The sequence below is a fragment of the Glossina fuscipes genome, unplaced genomic scaffold, assembly GCF_014805625.2.
Source record: "Glossina fuscipes isolate IAEA_lab_2018 unplaced genomic scaffold, Yale_Gfus_2 224, whole genome shotgun sequence".
In the NCBI taxonomy this organism is placed as follows: domain Eukaryota; kingdom Metazoa; phylum Arthropoda; class Insecta; order Diptera; family Glossinidae; genus Glossina; species Glossina fuscipes.
Genome location: NW_023998567.1, coordinates 1,646,513 through 1,661,355, shown reverse-complemented (window position 1 = coordinate 1,661,355; position 14,843 = coordinate 1,646,513). Strand labels below are relative to the sequence as shown.

Genomic DNA, 14,843 nt, shown 5'->3' with positions numbered 1-14,843 from the left:
AAGAATTTTTTTTACTGCGAAATGTCACCTTTCCAACGAGCATAAATCTGAAATTGTTTGATCGATACTTTACGAGAAATCTACCAGTGCAGCCATCTACCGAAAAAATAATGGATTGCTTTTTCCCCAAACTAGTATATAACATCAACAAATTTTAAGATATATTGCAGTTATTTATTTATTTATTTATTTTTAATTCTACTTATACATGAAACTCAACTAAGCAAATAATAGTCGACTTCAATTGGCTCTTAATGCAAAACTTAATAATAAAACTTAGTATAAGTATATTAAAACAAATAAGAAGAAAAAAAAGAAAAAAAAAAAAAGCACGTACACTATTAGCATAGAGCTACACTTACAACCGGTACAGGACCAAATTGCAAATGAATCCCTAAGCCATCGCAAACATGCATAAGCCTGGCAACCGATAATATTTAACAATAATTCATTTTCGAGTCGTAACGACTTTTTAAGGATAAAAGCTAGTTTAAGTACGACATGAGTAAATCGCACGTATTAAGCAATGTTGGATTTTAAAGGGTCCGATAACGAGAATAAGTGGTAGACTTCATTTAGCTTCTTGCAAACGACTCTGAGCGGATTAAACAGCTCATAATTATATTTACACTGACTATGCTTAACCAAGATAAAGTGCCTAGAGAAGCGGTTAGAGACAGTAAAGCTTATTTCATCCAGTAATGAAGACGAGTCAATAGCTCCATTTATTACTTTGATTACAAAGGAAACGTCAAGAACAAACCTACATTTCTCAAAAAACAGTAAGGACGGCGGAAGCAACCTATTTTAATAGGGAGGAAGAGAGGCAAACGGATCCCAACCAAAATTTCTAAGGGCAAACAGCAAGAATTGCTTTTGAACAGATTCAATTGAATCTACGTAGCACCTATATGAAGGAGACCACGCAACAGAGGCATACTCAAGTATAGGTCTAACCAAACACATTTACAGCCCTTTCGTAATGTAGGGATCATCATGCTCTTTGGACTACCTTTTTATAAATCCAAGCGCGGACATAGCTTTGCTTATCGAGAGCTTAATACGCAAGTTAAAGGAAACTACTCTTCCAACATAAAGGGAAAACACCTAAATACAAGGACAATTTAAAAATCTTTGAGATCACACCACATAACTCGACAGCGCAAAATTTATCTACACATGATGGAATTCGATCAGGTCCAGGCGAACAAGTATATTTTAGAGAACTCAACCATTTAAAAACGTCTTCTTCCGAAATAACCAAGTTAGGTATTGAAACCGAGTTAGTTATACGATATGGGTAGATTGCTGTTAAATCGAAATTAGCAGTCGAAAAGTTTCGTCGGAAATACTCAGCAAACAGATTTGAGATTTCAAAATCATCCGAGGAATGAGAGCCATTAAAAGAAACATGAGAGGGATATGTGGATATTTTTCTTATAGAGTTAACAAATTTAAATAAATATCTAGGATTAGCAAACAGAGACGATTTAATGAACTGAAGGTATCTGCAGTAATAATATTGATTTTATGAAAATCATAATAATTATTTGAAAAAGTTTGATTAGGCTCATTAAGGCAGTTCAACGAACCAACATTCATATGATGAAAGGAAATGTACATTGACGGATGATAAGGATCCTCAGGTAAACTAAAAGGTGGACAACGATTTACGTTAATCTCGGGAAAATTGGCAAAGCAGAGATCAAGCAGTCTACCATTACAATTAGGGGTACGACTATATTGACCCAAATTATGATCAAACAATTCATTAAAGAATACAACAGCCCTATCAGACGTTGAAGTAGGAATCAAACAGCCAGAATTATGACTGTTACACCAAGTGACTTGAGGCAAGTTGAAGTCACCCAATGCAACGACCAAATCGGTGGGTCTAGACCGCTTGGCCACTTCACAGATGAGGGCAGCGTGATTCTTGTAAATGGAGATATCAGAATTTGGGGGAATATAGGAGCAGGTTATAAATAGATGTTTATTAGGCATTTTCGCACAAATGGCGATAAATTCAACGTCAGAAGAAGTGGGAAATTCAATTAAATTGGACGGGACTGACGCAGATATGGCAATTAATACACCACAATCAATGCGATTCCCTCGATCATTTCTAAAGACTTGGAGAGAATTATGAAAAAGTTCTGACGAATGAAGATCGGGTTTTAGCCAAGTTTCGGTGAAGCCCAAACAGAAAAACTCCATGCTCACTGAATTTAGAAAAGTAGAACGAATTTTTGAGTTTAGGCACCTAACATTTTGATAAATGAGAGATAATGGGTCTGAAGAAACATTTAGTTTTTTGAAGACGACAAGACTATTGCTTTGGTATTACGGGGACGATCCTGAGGGATAAATTCTTTAATCAAGGATCCTACTGGCCGCAATGGTTTGTTTGGAAACAAATCACTGTTTTCTGTCGGAACTATTATTTTAAAAGAGGAGTTTGCCCTAGATTGAGAAGGAGCCATTTTAAAAATGCTAACGCGCTTTAAGTTGACTGATGGGACTTTCGCCGCCAGATAACTTTTTATATTATCCACAGATGTTTCAGGTGCCAGTCTTGACCCAAAATTTGCTTTTCTCGGAGGACCTGCCGTCAAGCAACTGTCATTACTTGGAACAGGAGGGTTCACGGTTGGGGAGAATATAGATGGCGTTATCGCCCTTGCACTAGCAGCTTGTGCGACTTGCCCAGTCTGGTGACCGGCGTTCACATTCGACCAGCCAGAGGGAGAGGATGATTTTTTTTTCTCTTTATTATTTTTAGGCGATGGCGCTTGATTAGAGTGAGTGGCGGTTCTAGGCGGAGATACCCTTGCCACTTCAGCGTAGCTTAAAACAGAAGGACTTGCCGGCTTATTTGTAACTATTATGTTACCGACCGTCAACAATATCGGAAACATTAATGTTCATTTTAGAGTTAGAGGGAGCGGTTAGTTGTACCAACGGATCAGATTTAGAGGAACTCAGAGGTGACGTCCCACACGCTACGCTACGAGTTGTTACTTTTCTGGCATGGGTAGAAGATTAGTGCTCAATAAAACGATACTCATCAAACCTAGACTTAATTAGCTCAAACTTCTCCCACAAGGATCCGAGATTTCTACTCAATTCCGAGAAACCATTTCGCGTCTCCGTGAAAAGTTTGTAAAAATCAATGTCCCGCTGCCTACAGTCAGGACATGACCATCTTAAGCCTTTAGAAGGGTCAGCGACTGCATCAGCAGCACGGCCGAGAATACGGCACACTTTGCATGACCAAAGCGTTCGTAGAGCCAACAAGAAAGGAATCTATCTGATTCCGGGCCTGTTTTTGCGCGACAAGGTGTATATAAACACTCCATATCAGTCTAAAAGACAGAAGTGGACAGACAAATTGCAAAAAAAAATCCTCAACATAAAAATTTATCAACCAATTTGTGCAAAACTTCTCTGTTACGTTGACACTGTAACGAGAGATCAATAGCAAAACAAACTACAAACACCGAAAAAATAACCAGAGAAAAAGAGAGGAAACCAAAAAAAAAAAGAGAGATTTATATCAGAGCTCAAAATTTTTGTTTGCAAAAATCCGATGAATCAAAGCGTAAAGAAAAAATACTTCTTTTACTTCGAATTCGCTCACTTCCTTCTCAAAGTATATTATAAATTCACACACTATAAAGCAAAATAGCCACGTAATTCAACAAAAAATTAAAATATTAATTACCGAAACAAAATACAGACGACTGTACGCGCGACAGAGTTGCCAGACTGATATGTATATATATATATATATATTATGTATGTATATATATCCAGCGATGAGCTTTTATTGCACCACTATGAAATAATTGAATTGAGACTATTAGTTTCTACAAACAGCTCATAACCAAACCAATACCGTAAAAAATCAAATAGTATTGGAAGTTTAAGGAAAAGTTGGAAGCAATTTTAGAGTACACCCGGCTAACTGCCGTGGCTATATATGATCCCAAAACCTGGTTCGGTAAAATCTTAAATGCTAAATGATTTACATATAGTTATATGATTTATATATAGTTGCAATATTTATTCAAAATTTTACATTAATTAAATTGTTTTATACATTGACAAAATTAATATAAATACGGAGTACGGATATGCGAGCCTTGTGGATGCATTTTTTTGGGATGTGATTGCATACGGACATTATTGAAAGTTCTCGTGCATAGAGGACGTATTGCTTTCGTAAGTACGTAAGGAATTATGAGCGCAAAGTTTGTGAGCTAACTTTGACTTGTTGATACTTTTGGGCAAATGTATTTTCATCGTTGCTGCAAAGGATTATCGGATTTTCCGTGTACGTCGCTGAAAATGCCTTAGCTAGGAAAGGAATAAATAATAAGTTCTTTTAACTTACATTGTTATTGTTATATTTACCAATGGTGTGGGGAGTAACTTTTTTTCTAAATGTTCGTTATTGAATAATAGTATCTGCCTTTCCATTGGAACTTTAGTCTGCATTAAAATTCTCTCGCGAAAATGTTCAATTAATTCTTCAGGTTCTAAGAAGATTTCCACCGAAGTGGTCCGGTTCGTATAAAATGCATGTATTACTCGCTTACGACAAATGTTTGTAACCTCTTGAAAGAAACGGTCAAAAGACCAAGTTTTCTCGCGATTCTCTTCAAGTAATCCGGCTAACAGTGGAGTAACCAATTTTTTTAATCCTTCGGGAAGATGACAATGTGCGGGTAAGGCTGTAGACCAGTAAGAGAAACCGCCGCTTACTGTTCGTTTTTAAACGATCCATGCTTGAAGAGGAAGAAAGTTTTTATGAAAAAAGCTATTTTACTGGATTTTTAGTAGAGTTGCTGAGTGCGCTTTTTTGTGATTAAAAGAAAATAAGATATACTTTCAATAGCTGAATAGATAGTAATGTTTGATATCTCACTATCTGGGATATCTGAAAATAGATAAATTATCGATTAGGGAAATAAGAAGCGTCTGCCCTTCTAAGTAAACTGTGAAAGGACGGCGCTGGGTCACACCAGACGTCTGTCTTGAAGACATTTGCCCAACCTTATTAATCTTTGTCTCTAACATTTTAGGAGCACTTGCAGCTGCTACATTTCAAACAATAACCAATACTTGATAAGTGCCTAATCCTCCTACTTGAATAGTGACTACATATATATTAGCAACAAACGAACAAACGAACAAAATTAAAAAAAAACGTACTTCATAGTATTGAATATTTGTCAGTCTCTGAGAAGTATGTAGTGTTTGAGTTTGGCTAGAATAAAGTTTGCCAACCTTCTGCTCCTAATACTGGTGTACCCAAAACGCGATGCAAAAGCAATAGCTGAGATCTTTAGGATAAGCAGACATTGCCTCACTGGTGCCATTAAGATTTAACGTGTTTATATGATTGCGCTATTCCCTTTCCTTTGTTACATTGTTCCTGTAGCTCCCAGTTCTAGATTGTGCTTCTTTTCACAAATTAAGTTCTACATTAATCCGCCTGAGTAGCCGATGGCGACGAATCTCGACTAGCAAATCAATGGTCGTGGGTTCGAATCTCAAGTGCGGTAGAGTTTTCCATAACAGCCAATAGGCTTAGATGCTAGTGCTTTTAAGAGTTTAGAATTTATTTTTCTGGCGAAATTAATAATAATAATAATAAGTTCTACATTGTGCTTCTTTTCGCATATTAAGCTTTGTTTCCTCTGTTAACGTTACAGCGGTGCTTTAAATTCAGCCGTAATTTTGTCGCAATGTTAAGCGAGAGATGTTATGGCATAAAAACAACAGTTTAAATTTGGAATGTATTTTTTTCTATAAAAAAGTTATGTTTTATCTATTCTTAGAATTTTAGTTTTTCTTGTTCACGTTATTGCGAGGAAATGTCTGATAAGAAGATATGTGTATTACTTTTAATTTCAAAAATCCATTAATTAATAAAAAATATTTGTTAGCTTGGCTTTGGGAGAGATTATAAATTGTAAAAAAATAAAATAAAAAGAAACATTCATTTATTTGCAAAAATAGTCTTGTTATAAGATAAAGAGATAAAATATTCACAAAAATAAAATAATATATGTTTTTACATGATATGAAATAAATAATTATTCCTGAAAAATATTTTATTGACTTATTCATTGTTCACGATGGCTAATTATCAATGGATTCTTGATTTAGACGTAATTTCCCACAATGCAAATCAAAAGCATTTACTTAATATTTTGCTGAGATGAGGTTTAGATTACTTCCAAAGCGTTTATAATGCTAAGACGTTTGGAAAGCATATCATTAAATGCGGACACTTATGAGTTAGACATAAGTTGTTAAGAAGTTACAGTATTTTGGAGTACAGTAGAATGATAAAGTTCTTAGTCGATTTTTATTTAGCCAACCATTCGTGTTACTACCGGAAAAACGTATATTTCACTTCACTTCATGAGGAGTAGCATCTACACTCGTATTGTCTTTTTAGGTCGGCATGTGTGGAGTCTCTTTGCAACTTCCCCACGTATTTGTATTTGCTAAAAGTAATTCTCTCGAGTCGATACGAATTTGATTGATACGTCGCAGGGTTTTTAGAAAAACTGTCTTTGGACAAATATTGTCTACTAGTTGTGATTAAATTGTCAAATCAACGCCTGCTAATGCAATATTCAACCCTTTCGCTCACTTTCGTTAAAAGCACTTCTGTTGGCAAAATGCCTTCTGAACTGCATTCAGATAATTGCACTAACGAACGACAAAACTCTGAAGTTTTGCAGTTTCTTTCTTTTCTCTTTCGTTCGATAAGCGAAGGCTTATTACTTTCTTACTTGTTGCTATTGGATGGATTTCGTACGTTGTCAGATATGAAACATGGTACATGTTTTGGTTATTGCTGAGAGTGTCGTTCACAACCCAATTCATGTGATTGTTTAGTTCTTTTAGACGTCGATGTAATGTCGATGTATTTCAAAAGATTTAAAAAGAAGGAAATATTTTTATACCGATCATCGAAGGAGGAGGAGTACACTCATTTTGTCAAAAGGTTTTCAACGCCCAGAAGACAGCATCGGAGACCCACAAAGTATATGTATTCTTGATCAGCATGAAATTCTAAATCGATTTAAGCACGTCCGCCGTTTCATGATTTTACTTGAACCGGAAGCAAAAATGAATCTACCGACTTCAAATTTGACAGAAACAGTGGAAGTGCTTGCACGCAGATCGGTATTGAAAATAGACCAAATCGGTCGGTTGAAGGTACGATTCGGTTTTTTGCTCATTACTCGCAAATTATAGCAGGTAAATGCACAAAAATTTTAATGCATATTGCGTGGGCAATGCTGTAGCATCTGTACAAAAATGGAAAAAATTGACCACGACTACCGTATATTATACTGAACCGAATTTTAATTTTTTCTCCAATAAGGCCGCGAAATTTTGAAAATTCCAATTTTTTTCCACATAACGAGTTTTCGGAATAGGGCTTTATACGGGGAATGCTCGAAAAAGTGGGCCATTTTCAATAGTGTTCGTCCTCCTCCTCCATTGGTGAGTTGCAATTGTATGACCAAGGCGAATTCTCGAAAATGTTTGGATCTTGGTTTTCTCAACATTTGTTGGATATAGAGGTGGAGTTAATTGAGGGTTAATGCAAGAGTAGTGTTGATGATGGTATTGTAAATTTCCTTCTGCAATTTTCTCTTTAACTTTTCTTCCAATGTATCTTTGAAGATCCAACTTTTCCATGACATCATCCATAATTAGAGGAGCAGAAGCAGCATACTTTGCCGGTCGATCAGCCTGCTCATTTCCCAGTAAACCGATGTGACTTGGTACCCATAACATTTTAATTTTTCCGTCGGGTGTAGTAATTATATTCCTTAATTTGTTGATGGTGCTCCATCTCGAAGTCGAAGGGTTCCGGGTAGCTTGTAATACAGACAAACTGTCAGTAACAATGACGGTTTTGAGTTTGTTTTTATGGGCAAGGTTGGCAGCGCGAAGGATAGCTCTGGCTTCGGTTATGAAAGTTGAAGTACTTTCGTGAAATATGTGGTTGAGAAGAACCCGTCCTGTAGCATCTACCACCGCACAAGCAGGAGGCAGACCAGGAGATTTTGAGCCGTCTGTGTACAAAAGATTCCAACCAGTATTGTCCAATACTTGGGTTTTCTCAGCTATTAGATTCCTGAAGACGTAATTTGGAGTAACTTCTTTCTTGTGCGTAGACAGTGAGATGTCAAAAGAGCAGTCTTTCAAAATACAGGGAGGTTTAACACCGAAAGAGCGGGAAATTTTTAAGGGAATGTTCAATTCCTTTACGATGCACAAACAATGGTCAATTGCAGATGGTGACTTTGGAATTTTCTTCGCAATAATAATCTTTCTTACGTCATCACCGAGAATGGATTTGTTTGAATTAAGAAGCTTAGGAACTATTTTAGCTTTTAACTCATACAGTCTATTTTCTAAAGTTGGGAGACCAGTTTCAATTATAATATTATTTATGGGCGTCGTCCGAAAAGCATAACAACTTGCTCTAACGGCTTGGTGATAGACCGGTTTAAGGATGTTGACGTTATATTTGCAGCTATTGCCATAAATTATCAAAGCATAGTCAATCTTGCTTAACACAAGCATTTTGGTAAGATAAGCGATAGTGTTAATATGCGCATGGCTTCTCCAAGCAACGTACTGTATGAAATTTACCCTTGTTAAAAGGGAGTTTTTTAACCGAAGGCGAAAACGTGAGCCCGAGAACATGGAGCGTCTGCACATTTAGTACTGGTAAGTCGTTAATATGCGTCAGTAGGTTTCCTGCATCGCACATTTGTTTTGGACAAATGTGCATTTTTTTTGATTTTTGTATAGAGATTATAGCTCCTGACGAGTTTGCCCATGTGGAGACCTCACATGCAATAGATTCGAGGATGTTGATTGCTTTCGTGTTGTCTTTTTCTTTTGTAAAAATGTATACATCGTCCGCGTAGAGACAATGTTCCACTCTTGGTACACGGCAAAGAATTTCGCTAATTTCGTTGAAAGCAATCTGGAAAAGCGTGACAGAGAGAGGAGATCCTTGCGGAATGCCATTCTTTAGCGGAAAGGAACCAGAAAGATGATTGTTGATTCTAACTTTGAACCGCCTATGCGACATGAATGATTTGATGTAGTTGAAGAATTTGGGTCCAACATTCCATGATTTCAAGAGTCTTAAGATAACATGAAGACCAACTCTGTCAAATGCTTTTTCGAAACCAATTGAGAGAATTGTTACGTGATTTCGTTCGGAAATTGCTTTGCTTGTGAAATAATCAATATGTAACAGAGCGTCGATGCATCCTCTACCCCGCTTGAAACCAACTTGTTGCTTTGTTATCAGGTTCTTGGATTCAAGAAACCAAGATAATCTAGATGCCATAATCTTCTCTAAAACCTTACAGAGGCAAGATAAAAGAGAAATTGGGCGATAATCAGATGCGATGGAGACATTTTTTGACTTTGGAATTGGAACAACTGTTGCCAGTTTCCACATGTATTATATAGGTCCAGTAATTTCTTTTTACTAGACTTAGACATAGCACTGATCATTTGGTATGAGATGCGGTCTAGACCAGGTGTCTTCCCCTTCAAATTGGAGAGACAACTTCCAAGTTCTGAGGTAGATACGCTATTTTCCAGGAACATGGCACATCTATCGATATTACTTGAAGGAGATGTTGGAGTCCTTTTATTTTCAATGAAAGCACTGGAGAAGTTGCTGTCAGAGGAGTATTCGCACCACACTTTTCCAAAGTAATTAGAAATCTCATCTGCGTCAGTTAAAGTTCCATTGGGAGTGCAGATGACAGAAATTTCGTTCAGGTTTGAAGTCCCATTAAGTCTGTTGATTTTGTTCCAGACAACTTTCATTGATGTATTTCTGTGAATTCGTCTCGAGAAAAGTTCGAAACTAAGTGCCTTTGATTTCCGTAATTCCTTCCTGAATAGAGCATTGGCCTTTTTGTATAATAACAAGTGATTCTGATCAGGACATCTCTTAAAGCGGTGCCATATATCCATTTTATTTTTCCTCAAAAACGAAAGCGTGTTGTTCCACCATGGAACCCTAGCTCGTTTAAAAGAGGTGTTGGATTGAGGAATAGAAAGATGAGCAGCCGTGCGAATCGCTTTAGACATAATAGCAGCATCATGGTTGCAGTTTCCGTTAAATGGCTTTGAGTTCAAAAATGACTCCACCTGTTTGGAGTAATTGATCCAATCCGCTTTATCTAGGAGGAATTTGGCCTGTTTTGCTGGAGTAGCAGAGGACGTTGAAAGTTTAAGCTCGATTATGTTTGGAAAGTGATCACTATTATGTAGATCATCATAAATAGACCAGGACACCAAAGGAAGAAGTGATGGAGAGCAACATGTTAAATCAATATGTGAAAAAGTATGATGAGTTGAGAAGTGCGTTGGTTTTCCATCATTTGAAACGCAAAGGTTGCTTTGAAAAAAGGCCTTTTCTAAAACAGTACCGCGAGTGTTGTTCACTGTTGAGCCCCAGATGGTATTCCAGCTGTTGAAATCGCCGCATATAATTAATGGGGGGGAAAGTACGGAGAATAAACTGTAGAGTTCTTGCTGAGAAAACGATTGCGAAGGTGGAATATAGAGCGAAAGCACTGTAAATTTTATATTTAACATTATTTGTATCGCTACGGCTTGTATATTTGAGCTTAAATTTATGCGTTCGTGAGGTATACTTGATTTTATAAAAACACCTACTCCTTGTTTGGAATATGAGTTTTGATCAGCATTCGTGAAGTATCCAGTATATGATTTGGGTGGAATAGGATTAAAAGAGCTTCTACAATGGGTTTCTTGAAGCGATAAAAAGGTTGGATTAAAATCATTTATGAGTGTACGGAGTTCATCAAAATTATTAATAAGTCCCTTAATGTTCCATTGTAGAATTTTAAAAACTTTATTTAATTGTAATGACATGTAAGCAGAGTGGAGGGAGGGTTAAGTTGACATGTCAGCGTCTCCGTCGAGAAGGTCGCTATAGGAATTTTTCGTGAATGATTTATTCTTACCAGCAGAATAATCTGTATTTAGGTGATTTGGTACATTTGAAGCGCAACGGGTTGGCGCACGTGAATAATTTGAAATTGAAGGTTGATTAATGGATGAAAGAATGGATTCATTAACACTTGTGATTTGTTGAGTAAAGTTGAGAGCTGGAGATTCTGGAGAATTTGGTATATTAGATTTTAGCAAATGTGTTGTTGTTTTAATTTTGATTGATGGATGAAAGAATGGATTCATTACGACTTGTGATATGTTGAGTAAAGTTGAGAGCTGGATATTCTGGAGAATTTGGTATATTAGATTTTAGCATATGTGTTGTTGTTTTGATATTTTCAATATTTGCAGTTGCTTTGGCTTTTTAAATATTATCTTTGACAAGTGATGTAACTGGTTTCGCAATATAATTTTTGGTTAGTGGTAGAACAGGTTTTTCATTGGAAGCAGTTGCAGTTAAAGTCTTACTAGGCTCGATTTGCGAGGCAACAGCAGCATAGGTATTACTTTTGCCAATTCCATGGGCTACAGATGGATTTCTTTCCCGGTATGCGCGTCGCGTAATTTTCTGTTTTGATTTTTAATATTTCACGCATCTGTACAAAACGTGGGCATTGTTTGTCTAATGCTGAGTGTTGATCATTGCAATTTATGCAGAAACTACGGGTACAGCTTTCAGTATGTGGAGGATGACCACAGTTAGCACAAGATGCAGCATTAGTGCATCTTTTTGCCGTATGACCCAGGCGTTGGCAATTTTTACACCTCATAGGATTTGGGATGTATAGTTCTATTTTACATTTATACCACGCCACATCAACTGTTCGCGGTAATCGATAGCGATAAAAAGTTAAAATAATCCTTCCTGTAGGAGAGCGTGTTTTTCCGTCATCATTCAGCTTGGTTAATTTATATACTTCAGTCACTCCTTGAATGCCCACATGCTTTAAGCAAGGGGCATAAATTACGCCTCGAACTGAGTTAAGTTTCTAATGTAGTTTAGCTGAAATAGCACATAGATTAGCTAAAGATTTTGTCTTTATGAGTTTTTCGGTTGCGCGCGGGTTCCCAGCGAGGACCAGTAAATTCCCATCGCGTAGAATCGAGGTGGAGTCGATGTATGTTGTAATGCTATCTAGAGTTTTTTTTATAGCGAAAGGGCTAATTTGGGAAATTGTTATTCGAGCATCGGTTGAAGAAATAACAATATATTTTTTATCAATAGGGGTTATATCGCTGATCGGCAACACCGGAAAATCTGAATTTTTACTTTTTTTTCTTTGGGGGGATGTATCACTTAATAGATAAAATCTATTCGAATTTTTGTCTGGCGGCCTCGGGGCCATTATGCCTTATTGTTGTCTATTGCTTATTATTTGTGAAATAACCACTCACTTGAAAAGGTTTGGGAACTGTGGAAGAAGGTTGGGAACTACTGAAGAAAAGTGTCAAATGTTTTCAATTTTTTTTTTTATTTTGTTTTTTTGTTTTCTATTTTTTATTATATATAGACGAAACAAAAGCACATACGCGATATCCGCGTTAACCAGTTTTAGCAATAACACTGAAAAGACAGAAGTTAAATACACAAAAACACCGAAAACACCGAAACAATTGAAAAAACGCAGACGAAAAGAAAACACGCACTACACTGAACACAAGTCGACTCGTCACGAATTTTTTTTTTCAACTGGGTGTAAGCTATAAATATTAAGGTTGTTCAGATTATTTATTACCAATTTTGAAGAAATTTTTCAAAAACAAAATTTTGTTTTTTGGTAATGATATCCATTTGACATTTAAATGAAAATTTTGAAAAGTGAAAAAACTTTTTGATATTAATGACGCCAATTATCGAATGCTACTGTTAACCACCGGTTTAACATAATTAAACAATTACAGAATAAACATTGAACACCTAAACAATGCTTGTATGTATGATAAGGGAAAAGCATGTACTTCAGGGTACGATAAATATCTTAAATGTAAGTTTTCATATGCCGCATCTACTAAAGGAATTGAATAATTAAATGAAAAATATCTTTCAGCCATGGTATGATAAGATGTAATAAGTAAGAAATGGTCAATCAGTTTTTATAGGCGTGGCATTCGATTTTCCCCTATTTATAAAAATTGGCCAGATACGAGAATAAGCGTATAAAAATTGGCCAGATACGAGAATAAGCGTATTATATTCTCAATAATGCGAAAAATGTGAGAATAAGCGTCTGAATTTTTTTACATTTGTTGAATAATTGTTCAAGTATTTGTATAAAAATTGGCCATGTACGAGAATAAGCGTATAAAATTCGGCCTGATACCAGAATAAGCGTATAAAAATTGGCCAGATATGAGAATAAGCGTATATATTTATTTTCAATTTATAAACATTTAAATGTGTCTTTGAAAGATATACAATTTTTCTTTGTTAAATTACATTTTATAACTAAGCAGAGAAAATTTCACATAAAAATATGAAATTTAAATAATGTTAGGAAATACACATATATTAAACACAACAGCACGTCTTACATTATATAAATCAAAAAACTAAAAACAAATTAACTGGTCTTCCTGATTATCTTTAGGATCTTTAAAATCTGTCGGACAGATTCAATTTCATAGGAACTTATTTTTGACTATAAGTACTTATCATTTTCAGTTTTATACGCTTATTCTCGTATCTGGCCAATTTTTATATGCTTATTCTCGTACATGGCCAATTTTTAAACAAATACTTGAACAATTATTCAACAAATGTAAACAAATTCAGACGCTTATTCTCACATTTTTCGAATTATTGAGAATATAATACGCTTATTCTCGTATCTGGCCAATTTTTATAAATAGGAGAAAATCGAATGCCACGCCTATAAAAACCGATTGACCATTTCTTACTTATTACATCTTATCATACCATGGCTGAAAGATAATTTTCATTTAATTATTCAATTCCTTTAGTAGATGCGGCATATGAAAACTTACATTAGTAAAAGTTAAAATGGACATTTATACTCGGGAATACTTTCGCCCAGCAAACCAGCTAGCGACTTTTCAATTCAATTATGCGCTTTTTAGTTTTATGATTTTATGACAAATATCTTTCACTTGTTGGGAGAATTCGTCACGTCTTTCACGTCTTCCATTAAGTACATTCCTAAGACTTTAATAAAGCCTCTTCATTTAATTTTTGAAAAAATTTTAAATATTAAAAAAAAAAACCATGTTTACATCATTATTATCTATGTGTGCAATTTGTTTTGTTGTTTTTATCAGTCTAATATTTTTCCATTACGATGTTATAAGCAACCGTCAATCAATCCAAGCAATGCATATGGAATAATGAAAATAATAGCAATAAGAAAAGAATATAACCATTGTAGCATCCCAAAGCTATAAAGATTTAAATTTTATTTTTTATCTTTTTTTTTTTTTGTTAAGTAGACAAAATTCAATTTAACGAGTTGTAAATGTTAATTTTATGCATAACTTTAACAGCAGTTTACAGCATGGGCAGTAGAATGGAAGAATCAGTAGAAGTGTTCTTAGCACTTCAGCACATTAAAATTAAAATCTTAGATTATCAAGAATTTAGCGAAAAGAAGAAAAACTGCATAAAATTTCCTTCGTATAGTTACATATAAATCTATATATTAGTTTGGGGAAGAAGAAATCCATTATTTTTTCGGTAGATGGCTGCACTGATAGATTTCTCGTAAAGTATCGATCAAACAATTTCATATTTATGCTCGTTGGAAAGGTGACATTTCGCAGTAAAAAAAATTCTT

At 35.5% G+C, this 14,843-nt stretch overlaps 1 long non-coding RNA gene across 2 annotated transcripts in view; it reads right to left on the bottom strand.

Annotated features, from left to right (window-relative positions):
• Nucleotides 1–4,270: 4,270 nt before the first annotated feature.
• LOC119642514 overlaps nt 4,271–14,843 on the bottom strand; it is a 22,029-nt gene continuing 11,456 nt past the window's right edge. For both annotated transcript variants that reach the window (XR_005248068.1, XR_005248067.1), the window contains exon 4: nt 4,271–4,790. This is a non-coding gene — a long non-coding RNA (uncharacterized LOC119642514). The remainder of the gene's footprint in view (nt 4,791–14,843) is intronic.